This window comes from Gorilla gorilla, chromosome 16, assembly GCF_029281585.2.
Source record: "Gorilla gorilla gorilla isolate KB3781 chromosome 16, NHGRI_mGorGor1-v2.1_pri, whole genome shotgun sequence".
NCBI lineage: Eukaryota > Metazoa > Chordata > Mammalia > Primates > Hominidae > Gorilla > Gorilla gorilla.
Window position 1 is genome coordinate 27,899,889 of NC_073240.2, and position 25,972 is coordinate 27,925,860.

The following is a 25,972-nucleotide window of genomic DNA, read 5'->3' on the forward strand; positions in this document are numbered from 1 at the left end:
ATCAGCCTCTGGGTCTTCATTCTTCCACTGCTGTCTCTGGCCCATTCTACTTTCCTGGGATTTGGATGCATTGATCCCACTGCCTTCTGAACCTTTCCATCCAGATGCCCCACATGCAACCCAAGATCATCATGTCCAAAATTAACTCACTGTCTTCGTGCCTCAAATGTGCTCACCCACCCACCCACTCACACAACCCAACCCAAACCAGAAGCAATATACCAGCCTCTTTCATTCTCACCCTAACCTCCAACAATCATTCAGCCACTATGTTCTGTTGATACTATTTCCTAAAAATCTTTCATCTCTAGAATGGGATCATGAGGTCAGCTGCGGTGCTGAGGGCTGGAGTGTTTCCACTGATGTCGCCATGGCAACGGATTAGAGGATGAGTGCCTAGACTCACAAATTGCATCCCAGAAGCATGCTTACCCATGGTGTCTAGAGTATGGAGGTCAAATACCAAACCTCAGACATGTTATGGGTTAAATAGAAAAATATAGGGAATGACCAGATGCCTCACACTCTATAAGGGAGCAGATGTTCCAACTCAACACAATATTATATGAATGAATTTCTGGAATGTGCTGGTAAACTGCAGAGTCATTGCATACTCTCCTTTATTTAAAACAGGTATTTATCTGAACAATACTCACTAAATACTTGTGTATATATGTGTTTGTGTGTGTATGTATACATACACACATATATACACACATATTTATAGAGAGAAAACTAAAAATTATATATATATCTCTAAATATTAGATAATCTCTAAAGATTAGATAACTTTCCCAAGTAAGTAAGAGATATATGTATCTCTAAATATATATATATATATTTAGAGAGGAAGAGAGAGAGACTTTATATGTTGAAACATATGTGTACTAATCAAAGCCATAGTTTTATTTTCCGGCAACTATCTTTAATTAAGAGAATTCCAAAAGGGAATGCAGTGACTCCAGTGATATCATTCTTCCAAAGATGCTCTGAGAACTGGCTGTGAAAAACATCCATATTGCTTGGACAAGGCACCCTCAATCTCCATATTTCAAAGGTACTTGAACTGGGTGAACATTACCCCTGGAGACTGGCAAGTGATTCATCCCCATTCTGACTGTGAGACGTGTATCAGGCTGGATGATCCATGCCTCTGTGCTCTTCCCCTGCTTAAACATAGCTCCTGCAGATGACCATAAGGTTAAGAATTCTACGTTCTTAAATAGTGATGGTCCTCTCTTGGGTGGCATGATTTATAGAGTTTGTGTTATTAGATTTGCTAAACTGAGTATTACTTAAAATTACTTCTCTGAATCCCTTCAAGAGAGCGGACAAGGCAAAAAAAAAATGCTTAAACAGAAAGAAAGACGTTTATTTATCAGGAGGAATAATTTCTGATATTTGGCACAAGTGAATGCCAGAACCGTACCAGTCAACCTTTCTTAATGGGTTTTTTACTCCCTTTCATTTACAGAATGAGTATTTCTGTCTTAAGACCGCTCCCATACCCTTACACTGTGAAAATTCAATTGCCCTTTGATTTCACATATATGCATCTAGATCAGGATTTGTCAACGGATTTCCTCACCTCAAAGACAAATCATGTGGATTAGTGATGCCACACATTTTAGAGTTCTTTCAATGTCTGAGATGTGCTATTTTTAGAGAGCAAGTCTATTCATTTCTGAGATCATGCCTATTTCTAGTTTCTGTGCAGAACTTATTAGATTATTGCTGTTAGATAAATCACAATATCAACAGTACTGCACTTGATATAGCCGAGAAATATTAGTTTGATAGTTGTCTTTTCTGAATTGCTATTAATTGGATAAATATTTGGATGGACATCTCTGCAAGGCATTGCATAAAGCAGCCCTTTCCTCTGGAATACTGTAATCAAAGCCCAGGTAGCCAGAAAGGAACTACCATGCAGGTTTCATAAACCCAATCAAGCACAGTGCCAAAGGAGGGAAAACACAAATGTTAACCTTTAGATTGGAGAATAACAGCACCTTATTTCTACTTTTTGAACAAAGGACCTTGTACTTTCATTTTGCACTAGGCCCCTCAAATTAGGTAGCTGGCCCTGCTTGTGAACTAACCTTGTCCTTTGTCTCTGACCATTCAGATCCATGTCTTCCTCCAGCATCCATGGCACCAACTTGCTAGCTTGTAATTAGGGCAAAACAGACTCTCCACCATTCTGGACACATGCTCTCCTGCCTTTCCTCCGACCTAAATGGCTCATCTTCTTTGCTACTCCCTCCAATTCTGCCTCTTCTTTTTAATGCTAGAGGGCCCCAGGGCTCCTCTTTTTATGCCACCATCCACCCACTCTTTCCACCAGACCCTGGTCTCTTCTCTATCTGCACTCCTTTCCTTAAGTGATTGCCTCTAGCTGCATGGCTGATCCTGATCATTCCATCTATATGCTTAGAATTCCTAAATGTTGTCTCCAACCAAATTTTTAAATCAAACTCCAGAATCAACTCAACACATTCAAATGGAATTATTGATCTTACTCTCAAAACCAATCCACTTGTGGTCTTCCCAGTTCACACAACGGCATTCTCTCCTTGCAGTTACTCAAGCCAACATTTCTGGAGTCATTTTTCACTCATCTCTTCTCTCACATTCTTCATCAATCTGTCTGAAATTCTATTGACCCCATGTTAAACACAGACACAGTTTCCACCATACCTTATCACCACTGTTTCTACCACCCTTGTCAAACACACCATCTCTCCCCATCCCTAGTCTAGGGGTGTCCTAACTGGGTCCTTGCACGCTTCTCTCCCATGGTCTTGTTCCCACTGGAGCAACCAGAATGATTAATGAACAACTGAAGTCAGATCATTTGCTCTCCTGTTCAAAACCCTACAGTGGCTCCCTGCCTAAGTAAAGCCTAAGTCAACATGCTCTGGCCCACTTAGCATCTCTCTGACCTCACCTCTCATTATTGTCACCTTTGCTAGCTTAGTTCTGGCAACAACACCCTCTATGTTGCTCCTCAAACAACCCAGGCATCCTTCCACTTTGCATTCGCTGTTCCTTCTGCCTTGAACTCTCTTTCCCCTAACAACCTTCTCCTGACTTCCTTACCTCAGTCAAGTCTGCTCAGATTCACCCTCCTGACAGTGGCAACCTGCACCCTCTACACGCTCCCATCCTCTTAATCCTAATCATACTCTAGATGATAGGTTTATTTATTGCACTTATTTATTATGTTTCTTTCCTTTTTCCCCCTGCTAGAACATCAGCTGCATGAGTGCAGGAAATTCTTTCTCTTTGGTTCGTAGATGTATCTGCAGCATCTAGGATGGTGCTGAGCACAAATTAGGCATTGCATAAAAATCTACTGAACAAGTGTGTAGAAGTTCTGTATAACCTGGTTGTTGGTGTGTCCCTTAAGAAAAGATCTGTATGTTTTTTTAGAGGTGTTCCAGATTGGTTGATAGCCTTGGATTACTTCAAGTGAAAATTTCTCTGCAGCTTAAAGTTAAACCCCAAATCCAGATTAGCACAGGCATGGGATACAAATTCTTGGGGCAGACATTGTCTTGGCCACCTGAAGCATTAGCGAGACAGACACATTTCCTTGTTTGATAGTTGGCGACCATTATTCTAGAACACCCTTTCACTGTGTACCCCTTTGATTGCACCAGCTCTATGAGGACTCCATTTCAGCCCTCTGCTTGGAGGACTTGCCTAGTCCCTAGCCTCCTGTTTCTGCCTAGCCACTGACACCAAGCCACTTGGTTACCAAGGGCAAAAGACCTCAGGCTTTCCATCCTCCAAGTGCAGCTTACAATGCTTTCACTCTTAGCTGGGACTTCCTATTATTTTCTTATGAATTAAGTAATATATTTAAATAATGTGCATTATAATTTATCTGCCATTTCTAGTGGCTTTATATGGAGAGTTCTTTAGAATTGGTAATCAATCATATTTCTGGACACTGAAGTCCCCATCCCTCATCAGCCCACCAGGGTTCTGAACCTGGTCCAAGCCTGGTCAGAGCAAGGTCACACAATGACCCCCAAAGGGCACTCTTTTGTCCTCATCCTACTCAATATCTAGGCAGATGCAGCAGGGCTGAGAGCTTGTTCTCTTTATGCCTGTCTGCCCAGTCTCTGTGATACCCGCTCCTCTTGCCTTTTTACTTCACTGGCTGGCTGCTCTGCTCAGGGCTCCCAGGATAGACGGCACCTCTGTTCTAGGTCTAAAGCTTAGATTACCTCAGTTGAGCCCTGCTCTTTCCTTCCTCTCTTCCAAGGTGATCTCAATCATTCCTAAGATGTTTGACAAAAACCATAGCTGATGACACCCATTTCTGGCTGAAGGCTGGAGACCCCTCTGAGTGCCAATCCCTTATCCAGCTGCTCTTCTGACAGCACTACTTTGTAGTCTCTTTGTCATCTTTATTCCTTCTCTTTCCTTGTTTCCTAATCCAGTTCCAAGACCCACCCCAGTTGCCTTGAGTCAGAATCCCAGGAGGTAAAGCCCAAGCCTGGTATTTTTTTAAAAGCTCCATTTGGAATTCTTATTTTTGCATGTAATCAGTCTTTATGACATTAATACATATTCTGGTCACTATTTTGATTTAAACCTTTCAACTTCACTCAAATCAGAAAATTCTATTTCCTAAAATCAACAGTCTATATTTAGAAACATGCACATGTGTGCTGAGCCACTGGCAGAGGAACAGCCCCCACCACGCTCCGCCGGGAACTAGGAAGAGTCTGTTCCGGTGAGGTACAAGAACACAGTCTTCCACTCGCTTCTGGGATTCTAGTGGATGTCAATATGGTCTTGCTGCAAACCGTTTCAAGCGGGTCTCCAAAAAGCCATCAATGTCATGTCAACACCTGACATGACAACAAGAAGACACAGGTCATGGCTCTAGCATCGCTGGTTTTCAGATGGTTCTCACAGCAGCACAGGTGTCTGAGGATGGCCTCAGCATGAGGACCTGCCTTCGTCCAGGGCCTGATGCTATAATAATCATGGCCATCAACCCAATGCCCGTTGTTAATTCCAAAATGACTAGGTGTTTCAGTAAAACTAAGAACAGAAATGAATACTTCAGAATACAGTAGACCCCCTGTATCTGTGAATTCTCATCTGTGGAGTCAAACCAAGCTCGGATGGAAAATATTTGAAAAAAAAAAAAAAAAGATGGTTATGTCTGTACCAAACAGGTACATTTTTTTCCTGTAATTATTCCCTAAACAATACAGTATAGCAACTATTTACATGGCATTTACATTTTATTAGGAATTATGAGAATAGAGATGATTTAATGCATACGAGAGGATATGTGTAGGATATATGCAAACACTACATCATTTTATATCAAGGACTTGAGCATCTGTGGGTTTTAGTATGCTCAAGGGGTCCTGGAACCAATCCTTCAAGGATATGGAGGGAAAACTGTACGTATCCAGTACCTGTTAACTTTGCTTGCTGGCTCCTATCATTATGTAAAGGATACTTCCATATCCTACAGTGTATTCACATAGTGTATTCATATAGAAATCCCTTGCTCTTGCGAAATTCAGATATGCCAGTACATTTGATTTCTTTAAGCTGTTGGGTAATGATTGTGTTTGTTTTAATTCCTCTAATATCTGCTCCTGGTAAATGTAAACAGCTGTTTCTAATTATTCCCTTTCAGTGATGATGCACACATATCAGGCAGGCAGATGGAAGATTTAGGTTTCACAAAGAGAAGGTGAAATGTCTATGATGCCAACAAGAGTTGTGAATGGATGATTTTCATTGCAAAAATCGCCATATTTTGGTTTGAAAGTTGGTAAATAAACAAGAACTATTAAATCACTCAAAACAGAGAGCATTGTTTTAATAAAGCAGGGCACTCCCTCAGCTACAGGCTGTAGTCCTGTTAAACTTTAGCATAACATCTCACACTATTCATATTCAAATGAGCTCAAGGGAGTTATGACAGAGGTATGGACCAGCCAAGCCAACTTGAGGCCACTGAATGCAAACTTTCCAGTAGCATTCAGATGGTGATTTAAAGTATCAAAACGTTGGCCGGGCGCGGTGGCTCATGCCTGTAATACCAGCACTTTGGGAGGCCGAGGCAGGCAGATCACGAGGTCAGGAGATCGAGACCATGGTGGCTAACACAGTGAAACCCCATCTATACTAAAAATACAAAAAATTAGCTGGGTGTGGTGGCGGGCGTCCCAGCTTCTAGGGAGGCTGAGGCAGGAGAATGGCACGAACCCGGGAGGTGGAGCTTGCAGTGAGCCGAGATCACGCCACTGCACTCCAGCCTGGGCGACAGAGCGAGACTCCGTCTCAAAAAAAAAAGTAGCAAAAGGTCTCTATTCACCATGGCACTGGTTAAAGCATCAACTATCAAGTTAATTGTACCTTTTCCTGATTTTGTGAGTAAGGTTGGATATTAAAATATAGGTTTTCCATATGTGAGAGTTGCCTCAAGTTGGATAGCAGCTAGACGATTTTTACTGTGAGAACAATAATTCAAAGTGTGCTTTATGTTTCTCATTCCTTTGCAGGCACTGCACAGCCAGGATTCAGCCACCGCAGAGATGATTACACAGCTTAGAGATACACTGTCCAAACCTCCCATGAGTTTGGAATTGTGCATGCCAGATTCAGTTGTAACATAACCAGAGATGTCAATTCATTAGCTGCTGTGTTAATCAGAATTAGGGTTTATAATTTATAACTGGCAATTTAATTAACAGATGGTAATTTAATCAGTCATGATTCACTTGCTTTACATTCACCTTTAAAACTGTGAAACTGTTGTCGCTTAAAATGTATAGGATGTGATGTCACAAAAGCTGCAATCCTTTTGACTGTCTCCTGCTATGCCCTGGCTCAAAATCCAACACCCTCTTCTAACCTTGTCCAGGAGCAAGGTTAAACAGAACAGTATGAGGAGTGGCGAACATCTATGAAGATCCGTAGACTCCCATCTCAGCCTCTGTAGCACTACAGCCCATTATCAAATATACCTTTATGAATGACAGCCTGCAATGATCAGATCGCCTTCTGACACAGGACATGAGGCGGAGAAATAACACCTAGAACTTGCTCGCTGCATGCTACGACTTCCCAGAGCTGGAGCCACGTTGGGAGACTCTGCAGAGAAGGCTTGCTTCAGCCAGCTGGCATTTCTCCCTCACCTCTCTGGGATGCCTTCCCTCTGGCACTGGCCAGAGGAAGGCAAGACACTGAAGGGAGAGGAAAGTGAATTGACTGGCATAGCTGAGGTTCAAAACTGACACTAAAGGAGAAGGGTGCTGAAGTGCAGGAGCCAGCATTCCTATGGAATACAAACTCTCAGTTAGAATGAAGGTTTCCAGCATTCTATTTTTGTCCCTCAACTGTCCTTGATTGAAGCCTTTGAACCTGACAGGTAGATCACATCTGCCTCTGGTCATTTCCATCAGCACTGCCTGTGGGCCACACTTACCATGCCGACACTACTCTACCAGTTCATGGCTGGGCCATGGCCAGATGCCCCTTGGCTTCCCTGGCTGTGATGGAGGACAGCTGACAGCAAGACCCATACTGATGTCCTGCACTAATGAAGTAGCATCAGGAATAAAGAACAGGGAAAATAGACAGCTGACCCTTGAACAACACAGGTTTGAACTGTAGGGGCCCACTTATACACAGATTGTTTTACTTTTTCTTCTCTTTTTTTTTTTTTTTTAGAGACAAGGTCTCACTCTGTCACCCAAGCTAGAGTGCAGTGACTCAATCATAGCTCACTGAAGCCTTAAACTCCTGGGTTCAAGCAATCCTCCCAACTCAGCCTCTCAAGTAGCTGGGACTACAGGCCCTCACCTCTGTGCCCAGTTAATTTGTTAAAGAATTTTTTGCGAGACAGGGTCTCATCATGTTGCCCAGGCCGGTCTTGAACTCCCAGCCACAAGCAATCCTTCTGCCTCGGTCTCCCAAAGCACTGGGATTACAGGCATAAGCCACCAAGCCTTCCCCCCAGATTTTTTTCAATAAATATAGTTGGACCTCCATATCCACCGGTTCTGAATCTGCAGCCAAATGTGAGTCAAAAATAGAGGATCAACTTTTCGTGTACGGTATACATGGGTTCCACGGGACTGACTATGGGACTTGAATATGTGTGGATTTTGGTGTACTTGGAGGTATGGGGGTGGTCCTGGAACCAAGCCCCTGAATACACTGAGGAGCAACTGTGTATATATATGTATACATACATTTTCAATTCCAAACTCCTGGAAAGGAAAAAATGAATCTATAAGCCACGTTAGTTCCACAGTGGCTGAATCCTAGCTGTGCAGTTCCTGCATAGCCTGCAAAGAAATGAGAAACATGAAGGACACTTTGAATTACTGTTCTCATTTTAAAAATAGTCTAAGTGCTATCCTACACATAATCCCCCCTCCTCTCTACCTGCATATATAAGCATATATGTAAGCGTACCCCCCCGCACACACACACCAAAGCAGCAATAGATAGCTGCACTGATACACAATTTTTACATATTGTGAGTTATTTGCAAGAAAGATTATCACTCAACAGATGAACATTTATTAAATAAATTCATTTATTTATGAACTCAGTTATTGTGTTTATCCATTCATCATTTTCTATTAATTTATTCATTACATTTGCCTCACGAAGTTTATAAAAGAAATATGACAGGGACTCAGTCCACAGCTTTGGGGTTGATTTCGCTACTACACCGGTATCGCCAGTCTGTCTCAGTCCCTCGGGGCTTCCCTGCTACTCTCCTCACATGGCCCTCCTCTGTTTTCACCATCTCACAAGTCTTTCCCATCTGTCCCATCTCACCAAAGAACCCTCAGCTGACACCTCCACCCTGACCTTCTTAGACTGTCTCCTCCATTCTGCACTCTGTCAGTTGCTCATCTAACATAAGAAGGTTATCCTTAATGGCCAGCAAGATCCTGTCCCTGTGAAGATTTTATGTTTCTCCACAACACCACAGGCCCTATATAACAGTTCACCGAGGAACTGTTCTCCCCTGGTCTCATGCACTGCCCCGTGCCCCCATCCTGGGGGCCAGGTGCCTGACTGCAGTCATGGTAGAACACAGCCTCAGAATGATGGGATGCCAGAAAGCAGAAGAGCAAGCCATGCAAAGAGACGAGGAGCCCTCAGAGATGGCACAGCCCACTTTGAGCACATCCACCAGGCAACCTTAAACCCTCAAGATCAGAGTCACTCCATACAGCAAACTCCGAAAACAACAGCTAAGGGTACCAGCCAAAGGGTAATTTTCAACTTCAGGCAGGAGCAATGTTTATGTTGTGGTGTCTTCAGTCTCCCTCCCATGACACAGAGGTCAACGCTCCTATCATCAGCATTCTCTTTGAACAAGGAGAACGTAATAGAACCAACATGCATCCCAGCTTTCATGACACTGTGTGTGTGTGTGTGTGCACGCGCGTGCATGCATGCGTGTGTGTGGGGGTTCACCCTACTGGTTCTGACACACGGGAAGTCCCCGGGTGACCTCAGTCTGACCTCCGAAGTGCAAACTTTCCTCCTCTTCTGTTACTTTTTCATTTATTCATCCAACAAACACTACTGGTGACCCACCACCTGCCATCATAGGGGAGACAATAAGACACTGTCAGGATCTTGCTCATAGGCTAGCAAAGACCAAGACTGCGGATCCTTCCCTTTTCCATTCACTCAACAAGTACTTGTTTAGCACTTCCTATGTTGCAGACACTGTCTGCCTCAGTGGGGCTTCGTGGAATTCAATGAGAGAGGCAGACACTGACAAACATCCACAGAAATATTACACCATGAGAAGTGACAGGGAGTTGGGCAGCGATGACTGAGGGTACCCAGGGCAGGAGGTGAGGGAAGGAATTCCAGGCTGAGGGGCCTACCAGCGGTTGCAGGGATGGACATTCAGACCAGAAGCAGAGGGCAGGATTAGTCACTCCAAGATTAGAGGCTCTGGTACAGATTTTTGGTTTTATTTGGAAAGCCTTGAGAAGATATTGCACATTTTTGGGTTTGCACTAAAAATCTCAGTCTTCCTGCTACATGGAAAACAGTCTTCTCTACAAATTCATATGTTGGGGTTCTGAGCCCTGGTATCTCACGAATGTGACCTTATTTGGAGATGAAGTGTTTACAGAGATGATTAAATTAAAATGAGGTTGCTAGGGTGAGCCCTTATCCCACATGACTGATGTCCTGATACAAAGAGGAGATTTGGAGACAGACACGCACACAGAGAGAAGGCCTTGTGAAGGAGGAGGCAGAGATCAGGGTGATGTTTGTACAAGCCAAGCAATGCCAAAGATGGCCAGCCACCACCACAAGGAGGGGACAGGACTGGGGCAGATTCTCCTCCAGGTCCTCAGAAGGAGCCAACCCTGCTGGCACCTTGATCTGGGACTTCCAGCCTCCGGAACTGTGAGAGAATGAACTTCTGTTGTTGAAGACCACGGTCTGTGGTACATTGCCATGGCAGCCCTAGCAGACGGATACACTGCTGCAGCCCATGAGGAGTGATGACAGTGACAGTCAGACATGGCTGTGTTGGGGAGAAATTTAAGCTGCCAAACAACAGGGCCTTCCTGATGATTTGTCCATAGCCTGAGGAGCAGAAGCAAGTCCAAGGTGGGTCCACATGAGAACAGTTCCACTCAGGGACACATCAGCATGTGATGGAGACTCACAGAAAACTTGATAGGTTTGTAGTAAAATTTTGAAATGAGCTAAAAGGAGAAAATGAAAAACACTTGCAATGTCTCCAACACAAAGCTACACTTAGTGGCTCGTTCCTGTAATTTCAACACTTTTTGTAAGAGGCTAAGAAGGAAGGATTGCTTGAGGCAATTGAGACCAGCCTGGGAAACAGAGTGAGACCCCCTGTCTACAAAAATGTGTAACGTGAGCCAGGCCTGGTGGTGTGCGCCTGTAGTCCCAGCGATCTAGAGGCTGAGGCGGGAAGGGTGCTTGAGCCCAGGAATTCCAGGTCACACTGAGCTATGATTGCACAATGCACTACAGCCTAGGCGATGGAATGAGACCATGTCTCCCCCTCCAAGAAAAAAAAAGCCACTTGTTCCTGCTCTGGTGAACTCTTTTGGTCATTTTCTGTGTGACAGTGACAGTACATATCTGGATGTATGTATCCAAAGATAGTGACTTGTTAACAGAAATGGAACTATCTTTACATGCCTCATATTAAGAATATAGCCTTTCGAGGTAGGAGTCGACTCCTGTGAGGTATGGTGATGGGTGCAGATGCAATGTGGCTCTCGATATCACCTTATGGACAGTTGTGTCCCCAAAGGAGGGATGAGAATAGCTACTGAAGTCCTAAAGAGCAACCCTAACTCAAGCCATTGGCACACAGGCATTAGACAGAAAGCTGGAAGTTGAAATGGTGGAGTCCAACTTGTCTGGACCAGCTTAATGGTTCTACTCCTGGTAACATTTTTGTCCGTGGATGGCTTGCTTGGGTGCAGGTGTTTGGAGACCTTTTAAAGGACTCAGAATTCATGCTTGAAGAAATGCAGGCAGACCTGTTATCCTAAACTAGGGTTTTTAATGACCACAGCAAGCAAGCATGCAGCTTACCGCTTGAAAGGTCTTGCCTCACCCAAGCTGGAGTGCAGTGGCCTTTGAAGCTTACTACAGCCTCAAACTTCCAGGCTCAAGTGATCCTCAGCCTCCCAGTGGTCTTTGTAGACCGCCTGATGGAGTCTCGTGGCACAAGAAGATTAAAACAATGTCTCCAATTTTTATAAATTTTTGCAATCCAAAAAAAAAAGAATATATGAAAAATCATTTTCCACATTTCAGTAATATTTTACCAAATAATGGGACCTATTTTTTAACAACTTTAGTGAGGTATAATTTACACACCAAAAATTTCAGTTGTTTTTAAGGGCACAATCGAATCATTTATTTTAGTAAATTGACAGTCATGCATCCATGACTGCAGTCTAATTTTAGAACATATCCCTCACCCCAGAAATGAACCCAGTGCCCATTTGCAGTGACTCTCCTTTCACACTCCATCACCCCAAGCAACACCTAAGCCACTTTCTGGCTCTATGGATTTGCCTATTCCGGACATTTCGGATAAACGGAATCATATACTACGTGGTATTTGGTGCCTGGCTTCTTTCACTTAGCATCATACTTTTGAGGTACATCTATATGGTAGCATGTATCAGTGTTTCATTTCTTTTTATTGCCAAACATGATTAAATAGTATGAATAAACTAACTGGTTCACGCATTTACCAGTTAGTGAGCATGTGGGTTATTTCCACTTTAGGGAAATTGTGAATAGTGCTGTTAAACTCATCCATGTATGAGTCTTTGTGTGGGATAGTGTTCTCATTCTGCTTGGGTATATACCTAGAAGTGGAATTTCTGGGTCATATGGTAAATAACATAAGCAACCACCAAAATGTTTTTCCAAAGTAGCTGCATTATTTCACCCCAGCAACATATGAAGTTTCCAATTTCTACACACTCTCATCAACACTTATTATTTTCTGTTTTTTAAAATTATGGTCATCCTAGCTGGAATTAAGTGGTATCTCATTGTGGTTCTAATTTGCATTTCCCTGGTGACTAATGATGTTAACAGTCTTTTCCCTATCAGCCATTCATGTAACTTCTTTTTTTTTTTTTTTTTTTTTTTTTTGAGATGGAGTCTCGCTCTGTCGCCCAGGCTGGAGTGCAGTGGTGCGATCTCGGCTCACTGCAAGCTCCGCCTCCCGGGTTCATGCCATTCTCCTGCCTCAGCCTCCCAAGTAGCTGGGACTACAGGCACCTGCCACCACGCCTGGCTAATTTTTTGTATTTTTAGTATAGACGGGGTTTCACCTTGTTAGCCAGGATGGTCTCGATCTCTTGACCTCGTGATCCACCCGCCTCGGCCTCTCAAAGTGCTGGGATTACAGGCATGAGCCACCGCACCCAGCCTCATATAACTTCTTTGGAGAAATATCTATTCAGATTCTTTGCCCACATATGTTAAAATTTGTTTTTCTTATTGTTAAGTTGTGAGAGTTATTTACGTAGTCTGAATACATGTTCCTTGTCAGTTATATGCTTTGCAAATATTTTATTCCTGGCTGTGAATTGTTTTTCAGTCTCTTAACAGTATTTCAAAGAGCTGAAGTTTTAAATTTTGATGAAGTCCAAATTATCAATGTTTCCTTTCATCACTTGGGCTTTTGAAGTCATGTCTAAGAAATCTTTGCTGAGCCCAAGATCAGGAAGATTTAGTACTAAGGATTTTTTCTGTAAATGTTTCATGGTTTCAGATCTTACATTCAGGTGGAGGATGCATTTTGAGTTTGTTTCTGTGTGCAGATCATTGGTCTGTAAATTTGCTTGTCATAGAAAGGAGACAGTGCACTCAGGCCTGGTAAAGAGAGAGCAGGTGCCAAGGCCAGGCATTCTACAGAACGGGGTACAATTTGAATTTTTTTTCAATTTGAAAAAAGACCGTTTGGAATGCAGTCTGTAGACTCAACAGAAGTGGCAGACGTTCTCAAGAGATGAAACCAAAGCCAGGCCACAGCAGGACCTGTGGGACTGTTAGAAAAGGCAGGATAAGGCAGGATCCCAGAGCGGGGCTGCCTGGCCAGCACTAGGGACAATTTGAAGGATCCAGGGGCACAGCTGCCTCCCCCACTGTTAGTCAAGGAGGAAAAGCAGTGGCCCACAGCCTTCTCAAAACGGAGACAACTAACGGGTTACCCTGGTTAGCAAGTGGACAGAAGAGAAGGGGAAAAACTTATTTTTTTAATCCAGTTGTGGTAAAACACATCTAACAAGATTGACCAGCCTAACCATCTGTAAGTGTTCAGTTCGGCAGCATTAAGTACATTCCCATTGTTGTGCTACCGTCATGACCATCCATCTGCAGAACTCTCCATCACCCCAACTGGAACTCTGTGCCCATTAAACACCAACTCCCCTGCCCCTAGCCCCAGCCCCTGGCCACCTCCATTCTCCTTTCTGTCTCTGAATTTACTGCTCTGGGGACCTCATATGAGTGGAGTCACATAGCGTTTGTCCTTCGTGAACTGCTTTTTTCACTTAGCATAATATCCTTAAGGTTCATCCGTGTGGAAACATGTCTCAGACTTTTCTTCCTTTTCAAGGCTCAACAATAATTTATTGTAAGAATGTTCTGTTTGCACAGAGTAATTTAGAGGTGCCTGTGGGGCGAACTAGGGAGAAGCAATCACTGTGCATGTGGAAGAGAAGCGCTAAAGCTCTAAATTTAAAATAAGTGGAGGTTTTGGCATGGATGAACTAACCATGGAGAGGGTGTACAGTGAGAACCTTATGATCCCGAAGAAAGGGGCAGAGAAAGGGCCATCAGTTAAAAATACTGAGGAGGAACAGTGAGGGAGCGGCAGGAGAACCAGACAGTGGGAATCCCAGGTAGCCAAGAATAATGTGGCAAAAAATTTGAGACAAGGCATACAGAAGAGGCCAAGGTCTTGGGGACCCAGGAGGTCACAGGAGAGAAACAGTGTCTGTAAAACCACACACAGAAGCCCAAGGGTGCGTCAGCAGGGCGAGGCAGGAGACAGAATCACTAGTGTGGAGACCATGGTTCCTCTCTGATGGGGAAGGAAAGAACTGACAGCGGCTGGGATTTTGAGCAGCAGGTGGGTGGACAGAAGGGGGTGCCTTCAGAATGTGGATGACTGGTGGGGTTCCAGGGAGGGGCTGGAGCTTGTGGGGTGCCTGCAGAGTGGGTGGCAGGAGGAGCTGAGTCATGGAGGAGGTAAGCAGAGATGCAGGTGTGGAAACAGCAAAGAGCTAAGAGATGAGAAGATACAAAGGGTCTGGGCAAGCAGGGAGGCAGCAGAACCATCTACTTCTCTCGCGCTGTTTTCTTGGTGGATCCAGAAGCTGGGTCATTCGCTACGGTGAGAAGCATTGCTATGATATGCATGTATGCACCTCTGCAAAATTCATATGCTGAAGCCTAATCACCTTGGTGATAGTCATGAAGTGGGGACTTTCAAGGTGATTAGGTCATGAGGGCTCTGCCCTCACAAAAAGGATTAGTGCCCTTGTAAAAGGGCTAGAGGGACATGAGATGCCCTTCTGTCTCCTCTTCCATATAAGGACACAGCATTCCTCTCTCTCTTCTCCCTCCACCATGTGATGACCCAGAAACAAGGCAGCACCTTAAAAGCAGACCATAGTCCTCACCAGACACTAAACCTACTGCCACCTTGCCCTTGGACTTCCTAGTCTCCAGAACTGTGAGAAATACATTTCTATTGTTAATAAATTACCTGGTCTGTGGTATTCTGTTATAGCAGCAGGAATGGACTAAGACAGGCATGACTGCAGGTAGCGTAAAGAGAAAGGTCAAGTTCTTGTAACAGCCGCTACAGGGAAAGTGAGCTGATGAGGAGAAAGGAAAATGTGCTGAGCCCATAGAAGAAAGCAGGACAGAGCCAAGGCTGTGTGTGTGTGTGTGTGTGTCTGTGTCTGTGTGTGTGTGTGTGTGTGTGTGAAATTAGAGAGGACAGGGAGAGAGAGAGAGAAGATAAGTCGATAAAAGAATGGACGGATGGATGCATAGATAGATGGTAGCTATGGAGACAATATGAAAATACACTAAAATATGGAAATATGGAATCATAGCTGTCTCTGAGGGGTGGGATCATGAGCTTTTAATTTCAGTCTTTAATAATGTTTTGTAATTTCCGAATCTCCTACAAAGGGGATATTTTATTAGTGAGATAAAACAGTCCAATTCTATGTTTAGAGATAATTGGGCACAAAACCCAAACAAAATTCTGAGCAGTTCTGAGTGTCCAACAGAGACTGAAACTGTGCATTTGTAGTGGAGCCAGCCAGCAAGTTTATGTGGCCTTGTTCAGCTACCCTCAGCAGCCCAGCAACAATGAGCTTGGAATAATCACCACGCCAAGGCTGTGCATCTCTGAAACACTCAGTTCCTGTCCAGAGCCCTGTTGCGTGCTTCATGTACATCACCCCACCACCTTCCAAGGCTCACATTGTTATCACACCAATTCTCAGGTGAGAAAGATGAGTATTGGGTTAATGAACTCCCTTGGGATTTCACAGCAGTTCAAAAGTGGTGTCAAGTTGGCCTCACCCCAGCCCCATGCACACCCTTAGCCCCATCTGAGCAGTGAAGGACTCAGACCTGGGTAACTGGGCTGGAGTGGGTGATGCTGAGAGAGGGACTTAACCTATGAGGAGAGGTCAGGCTGAAGACCCAGTAGGGCCAAAAGAGAAGCAGATTTTCAGAGGATCCCTCTGACTTCAGAAGTAAATGGAAATAGTTTCTTTTGATAGCAACAGGAGGCAGCCAAATGCCTAGACAGATGGGGTGGGTACCCAGTGAAGCCCCACCTCCAAGCTGAAGACAATTTAAAGCCTGGAAGCTAAATTTAAGTTAAATCCTCAGACTGGATTGAGAACTTGCCTTCCTTCTGATTGATCCCCACCCTTCACCTATTTTACATGTGCCTACCCTTTCCTAATTGGTTTTCTACACTGCTGTGCCCACCATTGAGTGGTGTCTTCACTTTAACCTATTTTGCATGCTCACAAACCAATCAGCATGCACTTCCCATCCTGTGCCTATAAAGACCCCAGACTCAGTTGGTAGATGGGGAGATGGTTGGACTTTGAGGAGACAGACTTCAGAGAAGAGGCGATCAGGCTTCAGGAAAGATGGCCTGCCCTTCCTGTCCCCTCTCCAGCTCCACTCTCTACTGAGAGCCATGTTCATCACTTAAGAAAATTATCCGGCTTCACCATCCTTCAACTGTCTGTGCGACCAACCCGACCTCATTCTTCTTGGATGCCAGACGAGGGCTAGGGACCCACTGAGTATGGGTATCCAAAAAGGCTGTTACACAGGCCCTTTGCCCTCGCTGACAGAGGGCAACTGCTCTGGGCACTGCCACAAGCGGCCAACTGAGCTGCTAACACACCGCCATCTGCAGACAGTGGAGCTAGGACAGCAACAGAACACGCCACCTAGGCACCACTGCAGGCCCCACACAGAGCTTGCCCCTGCTGGCGTCCAGAGGAGCTGACTGGATCCCTCACCCGCTTGTTCACACACTCCCTCCCACAAGGGGTTGAGCACATGGACTGAATAAACAGGGCACCCCTGTGGTGTGTCCAGCAAAGGGGCCAAGAAGAATACTGCATCAATTTAACTTCAGCCTTAGTATCATCCTTCTGCATTCAGCTACTTGCTGGTAAAAACCAGAGGGTGTACTGACTTGTGGGAACATTCAAGTATGTTCAGAGCTATACAAATCAGGTGTAAATATCCCTTATATTAGTGGTTTCTGACTGATGAAAAATCCGTGGTTAGACCCCATTCCTAAATGCTAAGATAATGCTAAGAAGATCAGAAAGGGAAATAATTCTTATACATGGTTACTGCTTTCAAGTGAGAACTAAACTCTGACCTTTTTTTCTCTTGCCAAAATACATATCTAAGGCACTTGGGGAGTCACACCCTACAAACCATAACATCTCATTTTGATGGGCTTTTTTCTTAACCCGATATGATGTGCCTTGCTCTCCAGCCTCACTCTGGTACACCATCACATGGCAGACAGGAGGCCCTGAAGGAAATCAAACCATGTTATCCCAAAATATATTTCTTTGACATATTTTGAAATGGCTGCCACAGGACTAACAGATTGGAATATCCCCCACAAAGCCACCTTTTGTGGGGAAAATTTTCATCTGTACTGTATCTCCATTCATGCAGCCAGGTCTTCCCTTTCTAGGCCTTTCCCGGATCTAGGAGAGATTAACTGAGAGCCTGACACCTTTAAGGTCTGAGAAGAGACATTCACCATCTATTCTCTCTGAGGGCTGCCACCTATGAGCCTTCCTCTACATAACAAGAGCCTTAGCCTCACAACCCCCTTATCTTAACTCAGGCATTCCTTTCCCTGGACTTCAAGTCTTTAGATAATAGCTTAACTCTCAACAAACTGTCAACTAAGAAATCTCTAAAACCCACCTATGACTTGCAACCCCATGGCTTCAAGATGTTCCTCCTTTCGTGGCGCAACCAATGTATACCTTCCAGGTACTGACAATTTTATCTGCAATTCACATATTGAACCAAACTGTAAAACCAAACTGAAACTTAACGGCCTCAGGCGCTCTTACTCGGCACCATGGTCACTCCTATTGGCTAAGAATAAACCTCTTTAAATGTATTTTGGCAGAATTTGGTTTTCTTACAATCATGAGGCTAACATCTTACCAGGAACAAAGATGACAAATACAACCAAAGAAAAATCACATGAATTTTAACTGCATGATGCAATAGAAACAGTTGGGGCCATAATTCCATCAAAACATAAATGTGTCCTAAATAAAAATATATTAAAAATATAAATATATATGTAGAAGTATAAATAGAGGCCATAAACCTTTCCTGGAAATAGTCAACAGCAAGCTGAGCATTAGCCTAGATGGAACCCTTAATCCTTTCCAATTTATGGCTTCAGAAACCAAGGGAAGATTTGCAGTTTCCTAGACCACTGAGTTGTACCCTAAAAGGAGGGTAAATCTATATTTTTGTACTGCAACAATGAAAATGTTTATTCACGCTGATTTATTCTATCTCCAGAATACAGGAAATTGAAAATGAATGATGTGGGGCAGGAAAGGGAGAGTCTGACAGCCTAAAGTTTAAGTCGTGCTTTCCTCCTCTTTAAAATAAGGATAACACGAGTACACACCTTAGTGGATTGTTTTGAGTACCAAGTAAAACTGAAACGGCCTTTGCAAAAATTGCAACAGGGAGAAAACTTATGACAGTGAAAGAGTTCTGACCTAACCGACTCCATCTTGCTTCCAACCTCCAACCTGCCTTCTTCATTCCTGGGAGTAGGCAGAACTAACTTAGGGAGAAACTTAGTTTATAGTTTAACTTTAAAATAAGATGGATAACAGACCTTTCCCAAAACAAACCCCCTTCTTGCCTGGGGACAAGACTGCCTTTGTAAAACTAACAAATTCACCACAAGATTAGAAATTAGGGTTTAGGAGTCATGCAGAAAGAGGCCAAAAGATTCTGAACCTCCCCAGTTGCTCTTATGGATAACATCACTATTGTAAAACCTAAGATTGGTGTTCAAGGTATTTTTCAAACCCTGCATTCTAATGCATCAGGTGGCACCATCTATACCAGTAAACTGACTCAACCAGTTCAGCAATCCCACCCAGGCACAGAAGACAGCAAGAAGAATCCACTTCAATCACCTATGATCTCATCTCCAAGCTGACCAATCAGAACTCCCCACTCTCTGGTCCCCTAACTGCCAAATTAATCCTTTAAACACTCCAGACTCTGAGTTTTCAGGGAGACTGATTTGAGTAATGAAACTCCAGTCTCCCTTTTAGCTGGCTCTGCATGAGTTAAACTCTTTCTCTATTGCAATTCTTGTATCTTGATATATTGGCTGTATCTGGGCAGCAGGCAAAATGAACCCATTGGGTGGTTACAGTTAGGTCAGATCTTTTTCACTGTCATAATTTTCTTACTGTCATAATTTTTGCAAAGGCAGTTTCAGAACTATGCATGTAAAGTTCTCCATACATCAAATAAATGTTGGCCTAAATATTTTTTAAACAGGAAGCATGTAGAAACTGAGAAGAAATAAACTGCAGTGTTTGAATATTTAGATAAGTTCCTTTTTTCAAGGCTCATGGAAAATTTGGGAAGCAGCTTGGAAAAGTACTGAACCAGATCATGACTATAATGTTTATTCGGACTAATAAACTGCTTAAATGTTAAAACAATAAATCCCAAACGCAAAGAACACCAGGAAATAATACCATTATGAGGTCGGCAATAGCTATTTCTTGCAATCTACAGAAGATGCACTATAAATATATAAAGTTTGATGACTTCAAATTTTTTAATTTGTGGTAAATAAAGGTGTTTTTTGTTTGTTTGTTTGTTTGTTTTTTGAGATGGAGTCTTGCTCTGTTGCCCAGGCTGGAGCACAGTGGCATGATCTCAGCTCACTGCAAGCTCCGCCTCCTGGGTTCATGCCATTCTCCTGCCTCAGCCTCCCGAGTAGCTGGGACTACAGGCGCCCGCCACCACGCCTGGCTAATTTTTTGTATTTTTTAGTAGAGACAGGGTTTCACCATGTTAGCCAGGATGGTCTTGGTCTCGTGACCTTGTTGTGATCTGCCTGCCTTGGCCTCCCAAAGTGCTGGGATTACAGGTGTGAGCCACCGCGCCCAGCCAATAAAGGTGCTCTTAAAAATGGGTTTGGCCAAGTGCAGTAGCTCACACCTGTAATCCCAGCACTTTGGGAGGCCAAGGCAGGAGGACTGCTTGAGGCCAGGAGTTTGTGACCATTCTGAGCAACATAGTGAGACCCCGTCTCTCCAAGAAATAAATTTAATAAAATTAGCCAGCAGAGGTGGCACACACCTGTAGTCCCCGCTCCTGGGTAGGCTGACTTAAGAGGAGCATGTGAGACCAGGAATTCAAGGCTGCAGTGACCTGTGACTGTGCCACTGCACTCCAGCCTGGGTGACACAGTGAGACCTTGTCTCAAAAAAAGGGCAGGGAGGTTCAATTTCATTTATCTTTGTAAATTTTTGTTTGTTTGTTTTTGGTTTTGGTTTTAGTTTTGCCTTTTTTGGAGACAGGGTCTCACTTCCGTTGCCCATGCTGGAGTACAACGGCACGATCACGGCTCACTGCAGCCTTGATTTCTTGGGGTTAGGTTATCCTCCCACCTCACTCTCCTGAGTAGCTAAGACTGTCACCATGCCCTGCTTAGCAATTATTTTTAAATAAGTATATTCCTTTCTCTGACTATAAAATAATTTCTGTTTATTGTAGAATGTTTATAAAAAGTAAAGCAAAGAAAACCCTCACTATCTTGAGGTAAGGATTGTGAATATTTTGGTGAACTGATTTACAAGTTTGTGTTGCACATATGGGTTAATTTAATATAGTGGAGATCATGCTTATATTGAATTTTGTGCTGCATGCTTCACATTATGTAAAATTTCATGCTGAACATCTTTCCACATTCAAAATCCTTTAATAACCACTTTATTATGTGAAAATCTACTGTCTGATATATCATAATTTATTTAACCCACTTCCCTTTTAACTGTTGTAAATAACATAATGATGAACACCTCCATAGCCATAAAGGCAAGTTTCCACGTTAGTATTTTGTAGGATGCACACTGGGGGTGAATGCACATTTTATGGCTATGATCACATGGAAAAACCCTCGGTTTAGGCCAGGCGTGGTGGTTCACGCCTGTAATCCCAGTACTTTGGGAGGCCAAGGCAGGCGGATCATGAGGTCAGGAGATCGAGACCATCCTGGCTAACACGGTGAAACCCTGTCTCTACTAAAAATACAAAAAATTAGCCAGGCGTGGTGGCGGGTGCCTGTAGTCCAGGCTACTCGGGAAGCTGAGGCAGGAGAATGGCCTGAACCCAGGAGGTGGAGTTTGCAGTCAGCCAAGATCGTGCCACTGCACTCCAGCCTGGGCGACACAGCGAGACTCTGTCTCAAAAAAAAAAAAAAACAAAACCCTCGGTTTCTGCATACCTGTGTACTTGTACCTGTTGGTGCCTGTATACCTGAATGGCCTCACAACTCAGGCACCTGCTAATCAGCTCATTAGACAGACCAAAGAGAAAGCTCATTATTTTCATTTACATTTTTTATTTCCAAGCACAAGTAATCTGCATCACTGTTTTTCTGAGGGTTGGAGTTATTCTTATCATAGCATTCTTTTTATATTATGGTTATTAAACCTCTGACTAACGTATTTTGGCAAGTTAGTTTTCCTTTCTGTTATTTGCCTCTCATCTCTTCGTTGCTTTGGGATGTGCACGTTTTAACAGCCGTCAGATACAGATGCATATTTTCACAGCGGTCAGATAGAGCTTGCCTCCTCTGTCAGGCTGCATGGTACAGGGGACGGCCCCGAGCTGAGCTTTGTCACTCTCAGCAGAACTCACCTGCCTGGGCTTCAGCCTCCGCACTTGTAAAAAAGGGAGCCAGTTGTCGTCTCTCATTTCCCTCCAGCTCCGGAAAGATAAACTGTCTAGTGACTCAGTGCAAGGCATACTCAGTTCATCCTTCCTAAACTTCATAAATAGCAAATGTTGCCAATAAGGATTAGGTGACACATAAAATCAGAGTCTCTCAGACAACCTGAGGGGCATGATTTGTTTGCTGCAAACTTACGATTTTTCCTTAAGTACCTTACACATGGCTAACATTTGTTCATTTTACTTTGCCTATCCTACAACAGCAGTCTTCAGTCCCTGGGCTGTGGTCTGGGACCAGTCCGTGGCCTGTTAGGAACCGGGCCACACAGCAGCAGGAGAGCTGCAGGTGAGTGAACCTGACTGCCTGAGCTTGGCCTCCTGTCAGATCAGTGGCAGCATTAGATTCTCATAGGAGCACAAATCCTACTGTGAACTGCACATGTGAGGGATCTAGGTTGCACACTCCTTATGAGAGTCGAATGCCTGATGATCTGAGGTGGAATAGTTTCATCCCAAAACCATACCCCTCCCCCAATCGCCCATCTGTGGAAAAAATTGTCTTCCACAAAACAGATGCCTGGTGCCAAAAAGGTTGGGGACCCTGTCCTAAAACGCAGGATTAAAATAAAAAATTCTTGTCTGAGTTTTGAGATCCTTGTTGATCTAAGTCCCAGGAAATGATGTTTCAAATAGAGACTGAAACAGCAATAATGATGCTTTACCTAGTAGCTCCATCTGTCTCAGAGTGAAAAGTAGCACCCTTCCTTTCTGTATTTAGGAAGAAGGGAAACACAATTCACTATTTGGGGAACTTACAGTCTTTATTATGTTCTTAACCTTTTTCACTGTGGTCTCTGGGAACCAATTCTCTCTCCATTCATCTTAACTCACACCAGAAGTGACCAGTTTCTTATGAGCAGGAGATGACCTTAAGACCCGCAGCATGGACTTCATTTGGGGTTGGCCCTTTGTCGCCTGAGGAGAGGCTTATCTTCTTTAGTGCTTTATTTAATGGAATATTCTTCACCTTTGAGCTGTTAGTAGCAAATGGTGAGTGGCTTCTCTTCACCAGTTTTCAGACTATTTCAGAGAAAACTGGTGATCAATGGTTGATAATTCTCTGACTTGAATCCTAATTGCCAAATGCAATCCAAAGTTATTCCGACAATGAAACATTAACACATTAATACTCACTTGCCCTAGTTTAGTAACAGAGACCTGTACGGTCTAAATCTATGGATGGATGTTAGGTGACAAGCTAGCCACCCAATATGCTCAAGTGTAGGTAAAACTGTATTTATTTTCTAAACACAGTGAGCTGAAGACCAGAAAAGGGAATGCATGGTATGTCTCAGACCCTGTGTTAGGTGCTTTATATATGTGGCCTTGTTGAATTCTCACAGCAAACATGAGAAGCAGAAGTATCATCTCCAGTTCATAGGTAACTGAATTTCAAAGGGTTTTATTCACTTAATGAAACCACCTTTGCAAAAATTATGACAGAAAAGTCTGACATAGGAAAATTATGACAGTGAAAGAAATCTGACCTAACTGACTCCATTTTGTTTCTAAGCTCTAAGTTGCCCTTGGTTCATTCTTGGGCCCAGCCTAACTAACTTTGGGAGGAATTCAGCTTATAGTTCAACTTTGAAACAAAGAAGATAACAGCCCCTCCCCAAAACAAGCCCCGTCCTTACTTGGAGACCAGACTGCCTTCGTTAAACTAACAAAGTAGCCACAACATTAGAATTTATGGCTAGGGAGTCATGCAGCCAGAAGCCACAAGGTTCCAAACTTGGCCAATTGCTCCTACGGATAACTAGTACCATTGTAACACCTAAAACTGATGTTTGTGGTATTTTTCAGACTGTGCATTGTGATGGACCAGCTGGTGCCACCCAGACCAGTAAACTGGTTCAACTATTTATGTGATCCCACTCAGGAATGAAAAACAAGAAGACAGTTTTGGTCCCTATGATTTCATCCCCGACTTGACCAGTCAGCATTCCCCAGCCCCTTGCCCACCAAACTATCTCTAAAAAAACCCCAGCCTTCTAATTTTTTAATTGTGGGGGGAGGCTGATTTGAGGAAATAATAAAACTCCTGTCTCCTGTCTAGCAGGCTCTGTGTGCACTAAATTCTTTCTCTACTGCAATTCCTGTATCTCAATAAATCAGCTCTATCTAGGCAGCAGTCAAGAACTCGATGGGCACTTACATTGTTATGGCCCTAATATGTACATACTCCAGCCCATACACATCTGTCTGATTCCAAAGAATGACTCTGACTATGGAGATAGTCATAGTTCTCATAATCAACTGGATATCTGGAGGATCCCAGTGCTGCCACACATTCATCTGCATGTACATTTTCCCTTCTGATGGTCAGGCCTTCTGTTAGCTGCTGCTGCCTGAAGTGTACATTTTAAAGGGATTCCTCCATCATTCCTGCCAATACTGCCATATTATTTTCCCTTCTGATGGTCAGGCCTTCTGTTAGCTGCTGCTGCCTGAAGTGTACATTTTAAAGGGATTCCTCCATCATTCCTGCCAATACTGCCATATTATTTGCACGAGGTTCCCTGTCCAGCATTTGGAGGCTTTGTGTAGGTGCTCACACATCTGTGACGTAATGCTGATTTCCTCACCCATAGTAATTGACATTTGAATGGAAATTGGCCATTTTGATTGCAAACATTCTGGAACTGCTATGTTGCCAATTGAAACGGAACCCTCAAAACCATTATTCAACAACAAAGGAAGTCACAGGATACCCATTTGGATGATAGGTCATAGGTGAGAATCACTACACTAAAATAAATTGATCAAATTGTTCCTACAAGCAATTCCATTTCAGTCCCTGGAATTTGTTTTCACTTTCCTATTCAGCCACATGAATACAGAGGCTACATCCACTCTATTTTGCTCTTGAGACCAAGGGGTAAAGATGGTGCCTTCAGATGCCTGTGATGGCTCAAGAAGGGGCCTGGGAGGTTGTTGGAGGCAGCCATGGAACCACTGTCAATGGTACAAGTCATGCACTATTCTTTAGCTTGTTGAAGTTTCATTTTCTGTTTGAAAAATGAAACCAATAATTTATCTAAAACAAATTAAGGCTGGGCGCAGTAGCTCATGCCTGTAATCCCAGCACTTTGGGAGGCTGAGGCAGGTGGATCACTTGAGGTCAGGAGTTCAAGAACAGCCTTGCCAAGGTGGTGAAACTCCATCTCTATTAAAATACAAAAATTAGCCAGGCGTGGTGGGGAAAGCCTTTAATCCCAGCTACTTGGGAGGCTGAGGCAGGAGAATCGCTTAAACCCAGGAGGTGGAGGTTGCAATGAGCCAAGATCGTGCCACCGCACTCCAGCCTAGGCGACAGAGAGAGACTCTGTCTCAAAAAAATAAATAAGTAAATAAATAAATAAATAAATAACAGGTTAAGTATCATGATGATGGCAAATGGAAAGCTGAAAATCTTGAAACTATTTTCAACAAACTTGACTGAAATATACCATTTTCCAAATAGGTTCACCTGGTAGTCTGAATAGAGAGTAGAAAGAGGAAGATGGAAATGAGGAAGAAATACATGTTCTTTGTCAAGAAAGGAGTAGTTTATTAGCATAATCCAGCATGTTCCTGGAGAGCAAGCACCATCCACCATGAGCACTGGCCTGCACTGGGCCACCCATGGGGAGACACACACAGAAAGTTACATTGTAAAAGCATCTTGTTGCCAGTATTGCCAGGAATCATGGAGGAATCCCTTTAAAAAGCACACTTCAGGGAGTGGCAACTAACAGAAGGCCTGACCATCAGAAGGGAAAATGAGGCTAGGCGTGGTGGCTCACACCTGCAATCCCAGCACTTTGGGAGGCCG

General features: G+C 43.6%; 1 protein-coding gene across 4 annotated transcripts in view; it reads right to left on the reverse strand.

Annotated features, from left to right (window-relative positions):
• Positions 1-25,972, reverse strand: part of GABRB3 (gamma-aminobutyric acid type A receptor subunit beta3) — a 230,802-nt gene that overhangs the window by 90,730 nt on the left and 114,100 nt on the right. The window contains exon 1 of one of the 4 annotated variants that reach the window (XM_055364224.2): positions 8,244-8,262. The exons of the other annotated variants lie outside the window; for them this stretch is intronic. The gene's annotated coding sequence lies outside the window, so the exon portion shown is untranslated. Of the gene's footprint in view, positions 1-8,243; positions 8,263-25,972 lie in introns of those variants that run through there. 4 annotated transcript variants of the gene reach the window in all.